This window comes from Leopardus geoffroyi, chromosome B2, assembly GCF_018350155.1.
Source record: "Leopardus geoffroyi isolate Oge1 chromosome B2, O.geoffroyi_Oge1_pat1.0, whole genome shotgun sequence".
In the NCBI taxonomy this organism is placed as follows: domain Eukaryota; kingdom Metazoa; phylum Chordata; class Mammalia; order Carnivora; family Felidae; genus Leopardus; species Leopardus geoffroyi.
In genome coordinates this window covers 50,927,076-50,946,575 of record NC_059332.1, presented here as the reverse complement: position 1 = coordinate 50,946,575, position 19,500 = coordinate 50,927,076, and the positions used below count along the sequence as shown (strand labels likewise).

At 43.3% G+C, this 19,500-nt stretch overlaps 1 protein-coding gene and 1 long non-coding RNA gene across 3 annotated transcripts in view; one reads left to right on the top strand and one right to left on the bottom strand.

Moving 5' to 3' along the window:
- Window positions 1-2,133: 2,133 nt before the first annotated feature.
- LOC123608523 lies at window positions 2,134-4,534 on the bottom strand. Its single transcript, XR_006717273.1, has 2 exons — window positions 3,879-4,534; window positions 2,134-3,203 (listed from the first exon to the last, which is right to left on the bottom strand). It is a non-coding gene; the product is annotated as an uncharacterized LOC123608523 (long non-coding RNA).
- Window positions 3,402-19,500, top strand: part of ELOVL5 (ELOVL fatty acid elongase 5) — a 74,062-nt gene continuing 57,963 nt past the window's right edge. The window contains exon 1 of one of the 2 annotated variants that reach the window (XM_045498548.1): window positions 3,402-3,580. The gene's annotated coding sequence lies outside the window, so the exon portion shown is untranslated. The remainder of the gene's footprint in view (window positions 3,581-19,500) is intronic. The other variant, XM_045498549.1, reaches the window with a different exon arrangement.

The window sequence follows — 19,500 nt, the reverse complement described above, 5'->3', positions numbered from 1 at the left end:
TCAAGATGAACATGCAAGGACAGGAATAGAGATAAACCCCAGTACAGTGAAGACGAGTAGCAGCAAAGTAACAATGGAAGTCTAGAAATTACTCCTTGTTCTGGGGAGGAAAGGAAACTGCCTTTAGTCTCTATCTGCTTCCCACAAAGACAAGCCAGGCCAATGGGAACCCAAGATAACAGAAAATACAAATTAGAAGATAAGAAAAAAAGTAAGATCATAAAGAATAGGGAGAAAGAAACAGTAGGAGCCATCAGAGACTTCATAGTGACATCCTTAACATAAACTAGCTTATACTTGGCCTATATTTTAGTCAACTGTCAAACATCCACAGGCAAACATTACTCAAAAGTCAGATATTATGTTATACAAATATCCCCTAAGTGATATAGTATTTCATCCTTACATGAGACAAGTCTCATTCATCAGAATTGTATTCTAATGAAACTTTCAATTGTATTTCTTAATTCAACTACAGATACTATAGTAACGGAACGTATTTTCCAGGATGTTAAATATTTTCTTTCTCAAGAGCAATATTGAAGTGACTTTCCCAGATTATTGGAAGTGTGTGGTTGCAGGAGGTTTCAAACTGTTGATGAAAACTAAGAGCAGAAACTCTGCTACCAGAATTTAAAAATAAAGAAAAGCAGGAGGAGGAAGATTAAAAGGAATAAAACAATTCAGTAATCACTTCTTGGGGAGCTATCATATGGACATTGTAAAGGAAAAGGCAAGAGCTACAGGTTTTCTTGTTTGTTTTTTTACTGCACCCTACGTGGGCTTACTTTGGATATGTTGGTTATAAGGACTGGGATGGCTCCAGCAGTGTCTAGAACCTGGTTGGCCAAGAATCTGATTCTGACTTTAACTAAAACACCTTTCTTGAATGCTGGCATTGAATCCTAGGCATTCTTTTGATTTATTTTGAAAAAAACAAAAAAACAAAAAAACCCACAGTTAAGTTGGGGATTCATTTCAGTTCTACTGCTTTCCTTGAAGCTTCATCCATGAATGTGATGGTGCTGCAATCTACAGTAATTCGTACTGTGGTCATGGTAGTTTACACTGTAGGGTGTAAGATGAGGTGTGGTTGTGGGAGGGGGGGTGGAAACTCTTCTTAAATCATATATGTACTCAGAACCCTAAGTCTCTGGCTGGAGGAAGAAAGAGAACATGACTTCACTAATTTAGGATTAAGAGGAATCAACAGTCCTGGGACATGACTATAAGGGGGGGGGGGGTGGAATTCTAGAACAGAAAATAGAAGCACCAGGGGGATGGTGGTGAGGATGAGAGGGAGTAAGAATTCACTCATTCACTCACTCAAAACATATTATTAAGCTTATATTATATACCAGGGACTGTACTAAGATCAGCAGATAAACAATGAGCAAAATTCAACATGTTTCCCCTTCTAATGGAATTTACAACCTAAAGCAGTGATCTTTAAAGTGGGGGTACAAGCATCCCATGGATTGAGCAAGATGGTAGTCACAAAGCAACATGCATAAAATAGTATCACTTTATATTTACCTTTACCTTAAAATAAGAAAAAAAGTTTAATATTTCATGTATGACTTGACAGTTACGTGAGTCCATAATTTAAAAATAAACACAAATATTTTGGTAGTATAGGCTTAAAATACTTTATTGATAAGTGAGCACATTAAAAGCAACTGTAGTGTAAAACTTGAGATTTTTGGAATACTAAGTTAAATTTGAAACTTTTAAAACCTGGAAAGACAGGACTTGGATAGGGTAATAGAGAGCTGAACAAGTTCTGGCCTTGGGCTGATAGCAGAAGTGATGAACAGGGGTGCCTGCGTGGCTCAGTCAGTTGAGCATCAGACTTTGGTTCAGGTCATGATCTCATGGTTGGTGAGTGTGAGCCCCAAGACAGGCTCTGCTCTTTACTGACAGCTCAGAGCCTGCAGCCTACTTTGGATTCTGTGTCTCCCTCTCTCTCTGCCTCTTCCCCATCTAGTGCTCTCTTTTTCAAATAAATAAACATTTACTGACAGCTCAGAGCCTGGAGCCTGCTTCGGATTCTGTGTCTCCATCTCTCTCTCTCTGCCCCTCCCCTGCTCATGCTCTGTCTCTCCTGTCAAAAATAAATAAACATTAAAAAAATAAATAAATACTTAAAAACAAAAAGAAAAAGAGTGAAGAACAGAGGAAATTCCTTCACTAAACTCTTTGAGGCTTTTCACAGGTCCTTTATCAGAAATCTCTTAATCTGTGTATCTTGGTTTCCATTGTAGCATTTACCACTTCACGGTAGTTGTTTCCTGACTGTATCACTTTACAGGCACCAGGGGTCCTTGAAGTTTTTTATTCCTAAAACCTAGGGTCGTATCTAACAAACTGAAACCATTCAGTGTTTATGGAGTTGAATGACAATTGACTATCAAAAATCTCAATTATTTGTGTATGTTTAAATTACCTAATTTGTATACAGTTTGTACACCTGTATTCTTAGTGCAATGGCCCAGTGCCTGGAACAACACAGCTGGCACAGGATAAACATTACATTGTAATTATGTAAAAGAATAAATTTGCCTACATTAACTGGTTGACTATGTTGAGACAATGGGCATGGATTAATAAGAGGGCACAAAGAGAGAGACATAATTTCTGGGGCTTGATATGGGGAAAGTGTGGGATATTAGGATGATGAAGGCCCAAAGTTATCCAATATCAATGAAAAACAGCAAGGATCTTCTATTCGTGCCTTGACCACAACGCACTGTCTTAAAAGTACTTACATTTGTCTAGCTGAAAAAGGCGTTGCTTACTTCACCTTTCCTCCTTTTAAACGCCTTTGGAATAATCTCTGGAGCAGACATAAAGTTGGCAGTGACCTCTAAGAAAAAGTATGAATCCTTAATAAAAATCACATTAAGTCTATCATAAGGGAGTGAAGCTGTAACATCAATTTTGAGTGCTTTTCGCTGTTGCCTTATCTAGTTCAACAGCAGACTTTCGCTCCAGTGGTCTCCCGTATGCACTTAACCCTTTCGGCTAAAACCGAGGAGAACTGATCCCTTTCCACAATTGTAAAGGAGATGGCTCCGAGAGTGGGCTTCTGCGGTCCAAAACGCGGCAACTCAACCTTGCCCTGCCTGGCTTGGAGAGATTCAGAGTTCAGGGCATCAGGAACTTCACAGCAGCTATTGCGCAGGCTCTGCGTTCCGCGCAGCCTTGTTAGGAAGAAAAGGGATAAAACTGCCAGGACACACGTGAACCCGAGGGCACCAACCCCGGCCTTGGCTCCCCACTGCAACGGGTTCTGGAATTTACAATCACGAAAGTTCTATTGTCTCGCTATTGGCTCCAGGGCCGCATGACATCATAGCGCTTGATTCATCCCTCGGGCCCCGATTGGCTGGCCGCGCCATTGTGACGTCACGGTCAGCCCACGTTCTGATTGTAGATACCCGGCGCCTTCCTCTTCCCATCGCCGCGATTCCTCGCTACCGGTGCCTCCCTCCCACATCTTCCTTCGCTCCGCTGGTCGCGGGCGCTCCTAGCCGCCGCGCCGCCTCTCAAAGCTACCGCTGCCCTCTCGGACTACGAGGTAAGCCGTCAGCTCCTGGAAACTTCGCCTGGGGCCGCCGCTCGGCCATGACACCGGCGCGAGCGCGCGGCCGGGACGCGACGGCTCCGAACCGCCGTTAGGACCAGACCCAGTGCCGAGTTACAGCCCCCCGCGCGGCCCGCGCTCCGCCCGCGTGGCGGAGAAGCCTGTCGGGCCCTAGCCCGGCTCCCCGGGCACGGACGGCGGGCGCGGGAGCTCCGGGCGGGCGCGAGGCGGCTCGCCGGCCGCCAGGGAGAAGCTGGGCGTCTCGGGAGTTCCCACCGCGCCGCAGTCTCACCTGTTCGGCGGAGGAAGCAGCAGGCGGGCGGGTTTGCACGCTGACAGGCGCCGCGGGGCCGCACGCTGTGCCCTGAGCGCGGGCGGCAGGGATGGGTCTGTAAGCTCGGGTCCGCCCGCCCTGTCGGGACGAACTCGCGGATGGGAGGTCCAGGGAAGCGCCGTCTGGGAGAGCGAGTGCTTTCTTCGGGCAGAACAAAACCTGACTGAGTTCAGAGAGCCTCTGCGGGGTCGCGGGTCGGGTCGGCACCGAGAGCCAGGGCGCGCCCGCCCTCGCCCCACGCGGAGCTCAGGGAGGGCGGTGAGGGGACCCTCCGGCCTTTCCTTTTTTCCCTTCCTCTCCCCGCCTCTGCCTCCCGGAGGAAAGCCCGCTAGCCCGGGGCCACTCGGGTTTTATTAAAACCAGAGAACTGCAGCCCAGCGGTACTCCCGGAGGGATAAGGCCGACGGGGAAACGGGGGGCGGGGACTCGAGGGCGACCTGGGCGGCCCTTTGGGGAATCCGGGCGCGGGAGCGGCGGACTGGGAGGGAGGCGCGCGGCGCGGGAGCGGCTCCGGGCCGTGGAAGCCTTAGGGTCGCGGCTGTTGGGGGTTGTAAGGAAAAGTGCCCTTGTACAGTCTCCACGCCAGTAAGACCTGCCCCTCTCTGCCGCGTCTGCCCGCCTGCGTCTGGGTGGGGGAGGTCGTGCCTGGAGCAAGAGTTCTTTTAAACTGTCTCTTGCAACCGTTCCGTGCTCTTGCACTTTAAGGGTGTTGGTTTCCTCTTCTCACAACTGTAGTTAAGCTCATTTCCCGGCTTCTTGATTGCAGATTTGGAGAGCGTATTAGGCCAATTTTGGAGTGGGGGTAGGGGTCCTGTATGAAAGAATTCAGTGCTTGACTTATTAGCTGGGCTGGGAAACCAAGAGGTTTGGGCGAGGAGGTAATTGCGGCGAGCGAGCAGCCTTAATTCTTTAAGAACGGACCCTTGGCAGGAAGTGCTTTTTAGAGGTGTACGGAGGAGCTAATGTTGCTTGTTAGGTTTTGTAACGTGTTCCCCTAACCACTTAGGTAGATAACCTGTTGGTTTGCACTTGTTTTGCTTGCATGTCTCAGCCGACAACATTTGGTGCAGAATCTGCAGATACCGACGTAGCGAGTTTTGCATTCGATGGCTGTGGACAAACACTTTAACTTTACATCTTCGGTTAGGACACAAGTGAATCACTTTTTTAGTCAGCTCAGATGCTGCCTGGGATTCTCCCAGAAAGCCCCGCACTTGAAAGAGAAATGTAACTCATGTCCCTTTTAGGTTCTTACCCCCAAAGTTGTAACTTCTCATTGCCAGGAGCTTTTCCTGTATTGTTTTCTCTTTTTGCATTTTCTTTTCCATTTCTAACTGAAGACAAAAAGGAAAATGTTATTGATGGCTACAGATGGCCAATTTTACAGAATATAGAATTTTGCTGAAAAGTGAAAGTGGAAAGCGTATTAAAACTCGTCATATTTTTCAAGAAAAGTACCTCATAACTTCAAACGCTGACCTCATTCCCTTGACTCAGTTTCCTTGTGTATACGTGGGTGTTTTCTGATGCAGAATTTTTTAAAAATTTTTTTAACGTTTATTCATTTTTTGATAGAGACAGAGTGTGAGTGGGGGAGGGGTGGAGAGAGAGGGAGACACAGAATCTGAAGCAGGCTCCAGGCTCTGAACTGACAGCACAGAGCCAGACATGGGGCTCAAACTCATGGACAGTGAGATCATGACCTGAGCTGAAGTCCGAAGCCCAGCCGACTGAGCCACCCAGGCGCCCCTCTGATGCAGAATTTTTATGGATTTCAGGAGATGGATACAAATGAAAGCCCGTCTTGGGGTCCACCAAATAGTGGTTTAATAAATGCTTCCTTATTCTTGGGGAAGAGGAACTGTGATTTATAGGATGTGGCCAAGAATAAAGCTCAGGAATTTTAAATAACTGGGAAAATATTCAAACTTTAGATTTTTTACACTTATTCCTGTATGCCTATGAAGTCGCTTTTGAAAATGAGGTAAGTTATTCCCTTGGATCAGCAGAGCCTCTTTTTTTTTTTATTTTTTATTTATTTATTTTTTTTTTTTATTCCCTGGTTAGAGACCTTAATTTTGGGGATTTGCAAGGATCTTTTTTTCACTACCTTTTCTTTTACTCTTGGCATAGTTATTGATTGTCCTCTTGCTTCTAGAGGTGAGTCTCAGTCCTTGGGCATCTTATTTCCAACATGAATTGTACAAATCAAGGCAAAACTGTTAACTTCGTTTCGGATAACTTTGGTGCTCAAGTAGATAATAGAGTGTGAGCGACAGTTTTACTTTTTTATTTGGCCACATTCTTTCTCTCCCCTAAGAAATGTTGTTTTTTAATTCCTCATCTGAGCTACTAACTCTTCTGTTACTGATGGGATGAACTTTCCATTAGTTATCCATAAATATGTCTTTTTTGTATGTGCGTTCAGTTTCAGGTATTGCTGATGTGAGCACCTTTCAATTAATAGTTGTTTGCCATATATAATTCTTATAACATCCTTATCCCCTGCCTCCTATTTTTAATGAATTGAGACCTGGGGTCCCTGGGTTGCTCAGTCAGTTAAGTGCCCTACTTTTGATCTCAGCTCAGGTCATGGGTTCAAGCTCCGCATTGGACTCCGCGCAGGGTATGAAGCCTAATTTAAAAAAACAACAACAAAAATTGAAACCTGAGTCCTAGAGATGTCAAGTGACTTTTCCAAATTCACAAAGCTCTGTCTCCAGTATTGTACTGCTCCTTCTTCTATCCTTGTACTGCCAGGATTTGTTCAGTCAGCTGTGTGCCATTTGTGAAATCCTGTTACTCTGTAACTTAAAAACCTAAGGTAGTCAACCCAAGATTAACAGTTTGTCATCTTTCCGATCTACCTGAAATCTGTTCCCATCCTTTTTTTTCCTTACTTAATGCACTTTTTACAAATCCATTGGCTTGTCAGTTAATTGAATGTGTAGTTTGTGTGTGTGTGTGTATGTGTGTGTGTGTGTGTGTGTGTGTGTGTGTGTGTGTTGGGAGAGGTTTATATACAAAGTTTAATGACATCGTTCTGACTCCAAAGGTCTTCCTGCATTAGTTTACACTTTAATCCTTTCATACCCATACTGAATCTATACCTTGGACTGAAGAGGTGAATTCAGAAGCAGATTTCTGGGAGACTTGTGTAACTGTGTCTGGGTAAGCTTTCTGTGGCAGAGCTATCCACATGAGACATATCAGTGCCTACCACTGCAAGATTGGTTAGGATGCTTTCAGTACAGGAAACTGGAAACCCAACTCGGATGGGCTTAAATGACCACCTGAGGGCATTGTCCTGGCATTTGTCCTGAGGGCAAAACTTTCTATCAGTTTCTCTGTGGTCCTTTTAGGTGTCACGTCCATAGGCTGATTTTGCAAGATGACCGCCAGCAACAGTCTGGACCCCCGTTAACATATTCTCATATGGGAACTTCACTTCCCACCACCTTCCAAAGAGGGCCCTTGGCGTTGAGGTGATTAACTTCGGCCTGGTCACTTGAACTAGTAACTAGAACAATGGAAATCTGATAACCTGGGGGCCCCATCTCAGAACTGAAGAAGTCAGTTTAAATCCCACCTCACCTGTTTGGCCGCTGCCATACCTTCAGTAAGGGCCAGTGTGGACATGGCAGAAGTCAGCCACTATGGAGACTGTAAAGGCCTCCAAGGATGCCAGTTCTAAAGAGATGAATAGATTAAAGTAAGTAGAACTGAATCAACATTTGAATGTAGCCTTACATTTCGTAGAGGAATCTTACTGATTTGGAGAGAGAAGACAGGCATTCTAGGAGAGGAGGAGTTTGGAGAACAATGTGGACTCATTGGGCAAAAAGCAAGTAGCCCAGCCCAGCTGGCTGAAGTTGACAGTGCAGAAGTGGAAGGAAAAGTTAGAAAGGCAAGTTGTTGATGATAATAATAATGGCTATCTTTTATTGAGCTCTTATGTGTCAAACCCTGCAGTGGACACTTTATATGGATTTATCGCAATTACTACTTTTTATTTTATTAAAAAGAATTTTTTTAATGTTTACTCATTTTTTTTTTATTTAAACAACTTTTTTTAATGTTAATTTTGAGAGAGACAGAGACAGAGCGTGAGCAGGGGAGGGGGAGAGAGAGGGAGACACAGAATTCAAAGCAGGCTCCAGGCTCCAAGCTGTCAGCACAGAGCCTAACGCAGGGCTCCAACCCACGAACCATGAGATCATGACCTGAGCCAAAGTTGTACGTTTAACTGACTGAGCCACCCAGGCGCCCCTGTCTCAGTTACTATTAATTGGTACTGTGAGCATTCCCCATTTACAGGTGAAGAAATGGAGGCTCAGAGAAGTTTAGATACTTGGCCAAGGTCACAAAACATTCCAGCCCAGATCATCTTGATCCCCTAGCCTGCCCTCTCTCCTGAGGTAACAGTAACACTGAAGCTTTTGAACTGAGTGTTATGAATGCTGTACTCCAGGAATATGACTCTTATCAGAATGTGTAAGATGGATTGGCCTGGACAGAGGCTAAGAATGTAGAGAGGGTTTGGGAAGTTGTTAGAGGTAGCCTAGGAGAACAATAAAGCCCCACTGGGAACTACAGCCATGAGCACAGACAGGAGAGCACTAATCAATTGTACAAGATTATTTCTAGGTTAAGATCTATGAGACCTGGAGACCAGTTGGATTTGAGGGCCAACAAGACAAAGAACACTTGTAAGACTGGGTGGTAGAAGAAACATGGTGTTACAAAGAGAGGAGGAAGCTTTGCAATCAGGTGTAATATCCAAATGGCCCAGACACATATCTGGACAGGTTGCTTCTTCCCCCAGTCTTTGCAGCCACTTCTTTTTGTTGCCCGTCTACAAGTATGTGTTTCCATGTTTCATCCGTTTTCAGACAGTTTTTTGTATTTTAACATATCTTGGTAGAGATGCAGCTTATAATCAGTGGCATCGTAAAATCACTGCAGGTACTTCTCCACATTTTATCCGACTGCCTCCCAACTTTTAATCAAGTGTCATTGGTGAGAGAAGGAAAATCCTGTATTGGTAAATCTTGTGCAGCCGATTGCTTGGCAGAGCCAGGAAGAAGAACCATGACTTCTGGGCTCCATCCATCAGCTGAGTTTCCTTAGTTTATATGACAGATATTAAAATCAGTGTTGCCTCATGATACAGGATTGTAGTAAAACATATGCATATTTCTTTATTACAATTGAAATAATTTGAGAAGATGGGAAGGCATAGTTTAAGTAGGGTGCCTCATCCTTGTATAGAACCTGGCTGCCATGATTCCTTGTCCTAATTTGCCACCAACTGTGAGCAGATCAACTCTGGGTATTGGTTTCTTTCTTTAAAAGATTAAACTGAGGTGCTTTCCAAGTCCCTTTCAGAACTAAAATTTTTTATTTTCACTTTTGCCAAGAGCAAACCCTTTGTTTCTGTTTGACTAGGAATAGAGAGGGAAAGTTGAAATCATCATTTAGGTCTTAGGCAACATCAGGATCAGTGATGGAAGTTAGTTGTTAACCATAACTACTGGACATGTTCTGGCCTAGCAAAGTGAATTATATTTAGGAAGATAACCTGACCTAATTTTGAGTTTGTGTAATAGAACCCCTCCTTCCCCTGACACACATCCCCGACCCCTATTTGAACTCATAAATGTTATCATTTCCAAACTGTTTGGTTCCCACTGGGTTCCTGCTGGCATATTTTCTCAATGGGAACTTTTTTTTTTTTTTTTTTTTTGGTCTCGTGTATTTCCTTTTAGAATTGTATGGTCCCTGGATATAAATTATTTGTACTTGCTGAATGTTCAGAAAGACTAAATTCCCACCCTTCCTTCTCCCCAGCCCCTGCCAGTTGTATTTGAAGTAAAGTGGTATGTAACCTTTCTTAAATTAGACTTTTGTACCTTTTGTTTGATGTCTTTGCTGACAGGGATTTAGGAAATCTTTTCTTTTTTAAAAAATATTTTTAGTCCTGGTACAGTCATGTTTTCTCTAGTTAGGAAAATAACCATTTTCTTGAAACGCCCGTGATTTCTAACTATAATCCTAATACTTGGTTAGAACCCTCCTGCTAGCACATTCTGGTTAAAGTTTCCATCTCTGTGAAGTTCTCCCTTTGCCCTTTCCTATCCCCATTGTCACAGTTTCACCCAGTCAGAACAAATCTTTATAAGCCCATACTAAAAAGACCTAATTAAAGCCACGCTGGAGAATTGGCCATTCGGGTCTCTTCTGAATCTGTTAATGCTAAACCCCAGAGTATCTATTCTCCTCTTGTCTTGGAATAGCAAATACTACCACAGAGTAATCATTAGGAATTTCTCTTTCCCCAAAGAACAGTTCTCATGATACCAAATTCAATAATATTCATTTACTTCTCTGGGAGTTTGGCAGTGTGGTGTGCATCCTTAGGGGATAGTGTTCAGGGGGTACCTCTGCTTCGGCCTTTGGCAGAAGAAATAAATTACTGATATTTACAGAAGTTGTTGACACCTCCATCTGCTATATTTGTGAGCTGATATGCACCTCTGAAAATTTGAATTTTACTTCTTTCAGAACTTGTAGATATTTACTGTGGATCTGAGGTGCATTTATAAGAAAAACTATCATGTTTTTTTTAAGTAAGCAAAGCTGTAGGAAGCAGATTGAAGAAGATGCTTTGTAGGTTAGCAGCCACACATCTGGATGGGGTTCCAACTCTGCCACTTAGGATTGGGTAGGCTGTGGTAGGTAAGTCATTTCCTCTCTTTGAGACTCGTATGTAGAACTTGGAGGTGATAATACAGGTGCCTACTTTGGAAGGGTGTTCAAACCATCAATGTTAAACATGAAAGTTAAGTAGGGGACTGAATTTAATGATTATGGTAAAAAGATCTCTCTATTGTACAGAATGTCCATTGAAGCATTGTTTATAATAACAAAAGATTGAAAGATACAATAAATGCCTTTCAGAAGAATAAATTACAGCTGGCCAATGGAATATACTTTGCAACTTGTAAAAAGAATGAACCTCTTCTGTATATACTGAATGTAGCTGCTCAATAGCATATATTCGACACTTTTCTTCTTTTTTTTTTAATTTATTTATTGTTTAATTTACATCCAAGTTAGTTAGCATATGGTGCAACAATGATTTCAGGAGTAGATTCCTTAATGCCACTTGACCATTTAGACCATTCCCCCTCGCACAACCCCTCCAGCAACCCTCTATTCTCTCTCTCCCTGTTTTTATATTATATTTGCTTCCCTTCCCTTGTGTTCATGTTTTCTATCTTAAAGTCCTCATACGAGTGAAGTCATATGATATTTGTCTTTATCTAATTTCACTTAGCATAATACCCTCCAATTCCATCCACTTAGTTGCAAATGGCAAGATTTCATTCTTTTTGATTGCCAAGTAATACTCCATTGTACATATATACCACATCTTTATTCACTCATCTGTCAATGGGCATTTGGGCTCTTTCCATACTTTGGCTATTGTCGATAGTGCTGCTATAAACATTGGGGTGCATGTGCCCCTTTGAAACAGCATACCTGTGTCCTTTGGATAAATACCTAGTAGTGCAATTGCTGGGTCATAGGGAAATTCTATTTTTAATTTTTTGAAGAACCTCCGTATGTTTTCCAGAGTGGCTGCACCAGTTTGCATTCCCACCAGTAGTGCAAAAGAGATTTCTTTCTCTGCATCCTCACCAACATCTGTTGTTGCCTGAATTGTTAAGGGTAGCCATTCTGACACCTGTTGGCAGGTGTGAGGTGGTATCTCATTGTGGTTTTGATTTGTATTTCCCTGATGATGAGTGATGTTGAGCATTTTTTCATGTGTCTGTTCGCTGTCTGGATGTCTTCTTTGGAGAAGTGTAGTGGACACTTTTCTAAGGTGCTCTACATACATTGATTTATTTTGGCTTCACAAAACCCCACAAGGTAGGTACTCCAATTTTACAGATGAGAAAATTAAGGCACAGAAACGTTAAGTGACTTGTTCAAGGCTCCACAGCCAGTAGCTGGCAGAGCCAGGATTTGAGCCAGGCAGTCCAGCTGCAGTCACCTTAGCTACCCTGCTACGCTGTATGCTTATTAGACCCTAAGTAGTCATCTTTGCATTTGCTGTTCTACCCATAGAACTAGAAGAAACAAAGTTGAGTTTCTTCATCATTATATTCTGAGAGGTTAACAGCATAACCAATATAGGACTTTTGACAGTAACTAAAGTTTTTAGAAAGAAAGCTAAAAGAATAATACTTATGATTAGTCCTTGAAAGAGTAACCTTTTGTTTATTCTGAGTCTTTTTTTCAAAATTCTGCACTGAAGCATTGTCTTCTTGGATGTAATCAGAAGCATAGATCACAGAAGAGCTCTATAATTATTTGGTGTAAAAAAAAAAAAAATCAGTGATCAAAAGCCCAGTTGCCAGTAGGCTGAACCAGTGTGACTGGCCAAGGACATCCAGCATCAGTTTCCTTACCTGGCCTTCGTTCCACCTGGGTTTGATTTACAAGGTGTATAAGACCTGAGAGGTGTGGGCTGGGAGGGGAGGGCACCCAAATCCTCTAGGGGGCCTCTGTCTCCAGATTGTCTGATTTCCCTTGGACGGAGGTGTAAGTCATGTGTATTTTGAAAACATCTACTAGGTCATTCTGACACAGGCCCCGTTAATGGCCACCTGTTCAGGCTCAAGATAGATACGTTTATCACCATCCTTAGTTCTCCTGGGATTATTAGACTCTTTTAGAACTTCGTTTTCTTTCTGGGTTTGGGTCAGTAGATCTGACAACATTATGATGATTATGAGTACCACGGTTCCTCAAATAAGAGAATCACAAAATTCCCAGAGTGGCCTACATAGTAACATGAAATGTGACCAGGTGATAACTGTTGACTTTGGAGACACTCTTTAGAAGAGATGAATAAATGATTACTAGATTGTGTTTGCTTTTTAAAATGCCACATTGTAGCAAGCTGTTTTTTTTAAACATTTTAACTCTGCTTCTCCCCATTCACCTCCTTACCCAATAACCTTTGTAAAATGTGGGTGTTTAGATTCAGTTTAAACAAAGAAATGTGTTCTCATGTCACATGCCTTACGTATGTTACACAGGTTTGAATTTAAATCTTTCAAGACCTTTTCTCTTGGGGGTTGCATAACTTATCTTTGTTAATTATATTTTTCCACTCTCTTTTAATTTCAGCTGAGGCTGTGATGCTGCCTTTGTGTATTTGTACAAATTAGCTTGAAGAACATGATAATTTATTTTGAATATTCAAGTAATCACATCACTTAAGAGACTGCAATCAGATAAGAATTATAAGTAGTTGCTCGTGGCAGAAAATGTTGCTTAAAGGCCCCCTTGTCTCCCAGTTATTTGCAATTGGCAGTCTCAGACGTTTAGGAATATGAAGCATTTCTCAGCCTCTTTAAGCTTAGTCTTTAAAGCAACCATTAGAGGCATGCAGAAGGTCTTGATGGCCATGATCTGCTTTGGCCATTGATTTTCTTGAATCATGCTTGTAGAGGAGACGGTGGTTGCTCTGTGAAGCAGGTTGGAGCTTCTCCAGATGAACCCCTTAAATACTGCACTCACTTCCTCTTCAGAGCAGCTCCTTTTTGTTGACTTGGGAAGGAGTGGTAGGTCTGGAATAGGCTCAGTGACCCCAAAGGAAGACAGCTGTGACTGCAGCGTGCCGTGAGATAGGTGCTTCTCACTGAGCATTGATAGAGATAGAGCCTCATGCTTCAGTTCATCATCTTTGAGAAACGGGACTGGCATATGTTGAAGGACTTCCCCAAATTCAAGATTTAGGTGAGTAGTTGCAAAGTATCGTTGGAAGACCGATCTCGGTGGGTGTTCTCCTTGTCCATAGACTTGAGTATCCACCCACTGTCCATTTTATTTCTAATCCCCGTCTGGGCTGCAGACTGAACCTCTCATCAGCTAGTTTTCACCTAGATGTCCTACTAACTGCTCTGTCCTGTTGGCCAGCATGGTGAAGAGCACTACCATCTACCAGTTTGCCCAAGCCTTCAAGCTGGCAGCAGTGTTTGAGTCCTTCTCTCTCATCAGCCATGTCCTTCCTTCTACTCCAGCTGTCAGTCACCAAATACTGTCCATTCAGGCTCCTCTCTGTCCCTCTCCACGGCCCCTTTCCCTCTTAGGGCCCAACCCTTGCAGTGTGTGAGTTTTTGGATAACTGAACAACTACAGTTTCTCCCTGGCTCCTTCTGGTCTTCCCTGTGGTCCGGTTCCTACTCTGTTGCCACAGTGGTCTCCTGACACGTTAAGAGGATCATTTCACTTCATCCTAAAAATTTCATTTTCCCCCTCTTCTGGGCCATCCTTCATCCAACTTCATTTCCTGCCACTTTCCTGCCTGCACTTCTCACTCTGTACACACCACAGACTTCATTTCTCCAAATATGCCTGGTCTAGGGGTGTCTGGGTGGCTCATTTGGTTAAGCATCTGACTCTTGGTTTCAACTCAGGTCATGATCTCACAGTTCGTGGGTTCAAGCCCCACATTGGGCTCTGTGCTGGCAGTATGGAGCCTGGCTCAGGATTCTCTTTCTCTTCCTCTCTCTCTCCCAAAATAAATAAACTTCAAAAAAATTTAAATAAAAGAAAAAATAGAACAAATGTCCCATTTCTACTCCACATAGGCTGTATTTGGATGCCTCCTCATCGATTGCTCCCCACCAAAAAAATGAACACAAGAGCAAAGTAAATTTAATGGCAAAAAAAAAAGCCCTGTTTTTCATGAATTCTTCAAATCCTCACAGCATTTGAGAGCTTTTGATCCTTTTGATGGAATCAAATGTTCTTGGTTCTGATACCAACCTTCATGTGCCTCAGTTTCCTCATTCTTAAAGTGAGAATAACTAGTGCTTTGCTTTTCTTTTTGCTCAGTGTCTGGCATGTTTATCTCTGTGTCCTCGGTACCTATATGCCATCAGCTATGTGGTAGCTGTCTAGAAATTATTTGCACGAATGAGTCTCTAAAGAGGTAGCTTTCAAGGATCAATTCAGTACAGTACAGCACAGTAATCTGTGCTAATGGCTGTGTGAAGATGAGTGTACCTGGGTAGCCTGAGAATACATAATTCATGAATGAGGAGCCCACCTGGGCAGGAGACTCTGAAGGATGGGCTTCCCTGCCTGTAATGTTTCCATCCTCCCACTCTAAGCTGTGGGAGTAAAGCAGCAATAACCTCAGACCATACAAATTGCTAAATATCCACTCACCCAGGAGCAAAGGTGACACATGCTATTATTTTAAAGAGCTTTGCTTATTTGCATATTAACCTTGTTAAGCATTCAAGTAGAGCATGACAGTGATATACCACGCCAGTGGCACTGCGCCCAAGGAAGGAATAGTAAATTCTGGTGTCTTAGGCACCTGGCTATTCCATGAGAAAATAATGATGGAGACTGACATACTTTTCTAACCTTGTTTTGGTGGGCCACAACATCGATCTGAGGTTGAAGTAGACCATATAAATTGGACAGAGCCTATCTGTGTTAGTAGCCCCATGGCCATTAGTTCATTGATCATTCACACTCCCATTGAGGATTTTTGTGTGCTACCCTCTGCTAAGGACCGTAAATCCTGTAGTAACACATGACCATACACCCACTGGCAAAGAGATTGTAGTTCAGGAGAAGAGGTGAAGTATGTACTTGAGTCAACATAATTACTGGTATTGCAGATATGCCCTTTTTTTTTTTTTTTTTTTTGCTGTAAGTAAGGTTTGGCTGTAAGTGATGAAGCTTCCAAAATAATAGTGGAGTCAACAGTGGGATCTTAAAATAAAATAGAAATTATCTCCCATAAAAGGTTGCTGAGGCAGTCCAGGGCTGGTTTAACCTTCCATAGACTCACTTCTAGCTCACTGTGCATCAGGCCTAGGTTGTGATCCCTGTCTTCCAACTAGCAGGATGAAGGAAGAGACCAAAGAAGGGACACAGGGGTCATCCAGGCCTTCTTTTATTTTATTATTATTTTTTAATATAACTTATTGTCAAGTTGGCTAACATACAGTGTGCCCTTGGTTTCGGGGGTAGATTCCCATGATTCATCGCTAACATAGAACATCCAGTGCTCATCCCAACAAGTGCCCTCCTCAATGCCCATCACCCACCCCCCCCCCCCGGCCCCCTCCAATCAACCCTCAGTTTGTTCTCTGTATTTAAGAGTCTCTTATGGTTTGCCTCCCTCCCTCTCTGTATTTTTTCCCCTTCCCTTCCCCCATGGTCTTCTGTTAAGTTTCTCAAGATCCACATATGCGTGAAAACATATGATGTCTGTCTTTCTCTGCCTGACTTATTTCACTTAGCATAATACCCTCCAGTTTCATCCATGTTGCTGCAAATGGCCAGATTTCATTCTTTCTCATTGCCAAGTAGTATTCCATTGTATATATGAACCACATCTTCTTTATCCATTCGTCAGTTGATGGACAATTAGGCTCTTTCCATAATTTGGCTGTTGTTGAAAGTGCTGCTGTAAACTTTGGGGTACATGTGCCCCTTGAATCAACACTCCTGTATCCCTTGGATAAATTCCTAGTAGTGCTATTGCTGGATCATACGGTAATTCTCTTTTTAATTTTTTGAGGAACCTCCACACTGTTTTCCAGAGCAGCTGCAGCAGTTTGCATTCCCACCAACAGTGCAAGAGGGTTCCCATTTCTCCACATCCTTGCGAGCATCTGTTGTTTCTTGAGTTGTTAATTTTAGCAACTCTGACCGGTGTGAGGTGGTATCTCGGTGTGGGTTTGATTTGTATTGTGCCTTCTTTTAGGAGAAGTTCCCAGAAACTGCCCCTGGATAATTTTGCTTGTTTCCTTGGCCAGAACTTCAGCATGTGGCCACGTGAAGCTGGCAAAGTCTCATTTGATCCTGGCCATAGGCAGCCAGAAGTCTGCTACTCTATATACAGAAATTAGGCAAAAACGCTCAGTCTGTACCACAGGTGGTGGATGAGATTGACAGTCATGCCCATGTGAAATTAAGATTCAGGAGAAGATACAGATGAACAGATACAAGTACTGCAGTGATGGGGACTATGTGACTTCATGTGAATGAGAACAAACAGGAAGGACACCTAATTAATACGGGATCAGGAAAGCTTGCCTGGAGAAGCAGGAATCTGTCTGATGGAAAGAGGAAATAGGCCAAATATTCTAGCAAAGGCTCTGAAGAGAGAGGGGCAGGTGGCTAGGGAAGGGAGGAACATGTGAGGAACTGAAAAAATCAGTAAGGAAAACCAGAGGAGGAAGCAGAGGCCTGATCACGTGAGCCCTGGGAACCACACTGAGGAGTTTGGACATTTTTCTGAAAACTTTTAACCGGTAGTGAGGAGGTGAGTAACCTAGAAAGATGTCTTTTGGGGGTGGGGAGCAGAATAAGCCTTGAGGCAGAGATGATCCATCAGGAGGGAGGGCATTACCAGAACAGTGGCTTTGGGGATAGAGAGAAGTGGATGGATACAACTCCTATCAGTTTCATGGAGTTTAAGAACTGGGAAAGAATTTAGAAATAACCATGGTCTGCTTTTTCACTTGAGAGATGATGAAAGCAAGGTCAAGCATTTAAATAGCTTGCTCAGGGTCACCCAGCTAGCTGTGGAGCAGCACCTGGAAACTTTCTCTGCCTAAACGCGTTCCCTTAGGTCACTGCTGGATATGCCAGTTTGGCAGAACAGGGCATTGTGGGCATTCAGAGAAGGCAGAGTTAAAGAGAAGCTAAGCCACTCTGGAGCTGGGCCTTAAGAGATGAGAATGTGCACAGGAGAATGGACAGGGGCCTCTGGATAGAGCAGATTACCTGAGCCTGGGTGTGGAGCTCAGCTGTGTTTGGTGCTCCTGGGTTCTGCAGTGTGAGTACAGCTCTAGAAAACTTCAAGGAAGTAGTAGAAGATAATGCTGCAGAAGTATTTTGAAATCATGGAAGCCTTTAATATAAGACTAAGTGGATTAGACTTAATTCCTTAAGCAACAGGGAGCCAGTTAACACTTAGTATCAGAGGACTTAATGTCATCTTGACAGCAGCGTCTGCATTTTGTTTAACTTTTGCTTGTCTCGGTGCTTTTGCGGGTGGTTGCGGTCAGCGGAACAGCGGCCCCCCGAAGATGGCTGCATCCTAAGTCCCAGCACCTGTGAATATGTTAGGTTACAGGCAAAGGACAATTAAGGTTGCAGATGGAATTAAGATTGTTGATCAGCTGACTGAAATAGGGAAACCAGCCCGGATTATCCAGGTGAGCTCAGTGTAATCACAGGTGTCCTAAAATGTGGAAGAAGGAGGCAGGAGAGAACCAGACCAGTGGCAGCACAGGGAGACTTGGCCCAGTGTTGCTTGCTTTGAAGGTGGATGTAAGGACTGGGAACCAAGAAATGCAGGCAGGAAGAGGATTCTCCTATGGAGGCTGCAGAAAAGAGTGCAGCCCTCCTGCCACCTCTGATTTTAGTCTATTGAGACTCATTTGGGACTTCTGATCTCCTGAAATGTAAGAGAAAAATTGTGTTGTTTTTTTTTTTAATTTTTTTTAACATTTATTTATTTTTGAGACAGAGAGAGACAGACAGACAGAGAAAGACAGAGCATGAGTCAGGGAGGGGCAGAGAGAGAGGGAGACACAGAATTGGAAGCAGGCTCCAGGCTCTGAGCCATCAGCCCAGAGCCCGACACGGGGCTCGAACTCACGGACCACAAGATCATGCATGACCTGAGCTGAAGTCGGACGCTTAACCGACTGAGCCACCCAGGTGCCCCAAAATTGTGTTGTTTTAAGCTGCTTACTTTGTGGCAGTGTGTTACAGTAGCCATAGAAAACTAAAACAGTGGTCGGTATTTGTTTACCTAGTGAATGAGAGCTGTGCTTTAAGAAAGATCAATGGGACAGATTCACTTGTAACAGGGATTGGCAAGGAGAAGGTTCTGGGGGCCGAGTAGAAAACTGTTCTGGTAGAGAGGTGATGGGGTGAGACTGGAGGGGGAAGAGGTGGGGATGTGGGTGGGTGAAACTGCAGAACCTTTACAGGACTCGGACCCAAAGCCCTGGTAGCCCGGTATCCAGGGCAGGCGAGGAATGGAGCATACTTTGGGGGCTGGACTCTGGGGAAGGTTCTGGGGCTAGTAACAGAAATAGGGGAATTGGAAGAGAAGGTTATACAAGTATAATGAATTCAGTTTTTGGCTTACTGACTCTGAAGTTCAGGAGCACCACACATGTGTAGGTGGAGAGAGATCAGAGGCAAACTGGCCCTTGATGTCTGGGATTGGGATGCAGGAATGGGCGTCATTGGTTGTGATTTTTATCTGTACTGTTTCTTGAAATTTCTCCAGTATAGAGACTTGGCAACCCTTTTTTAAAAATCCAGTTACATTATATTCCTTAAAATTAAGGAGTTTTTCCTAGTATTCTACCAAATTATTTTTGCTGCCATTCGAATTCCTTATACCCTGAAATTTTTTAATAAATACAATTAAGGTAATACTAAGTAAATGACCAATACATTTAAATAAGCCAAATAAAAATAAGTATCAATTTGCTGTTGAACTATATGT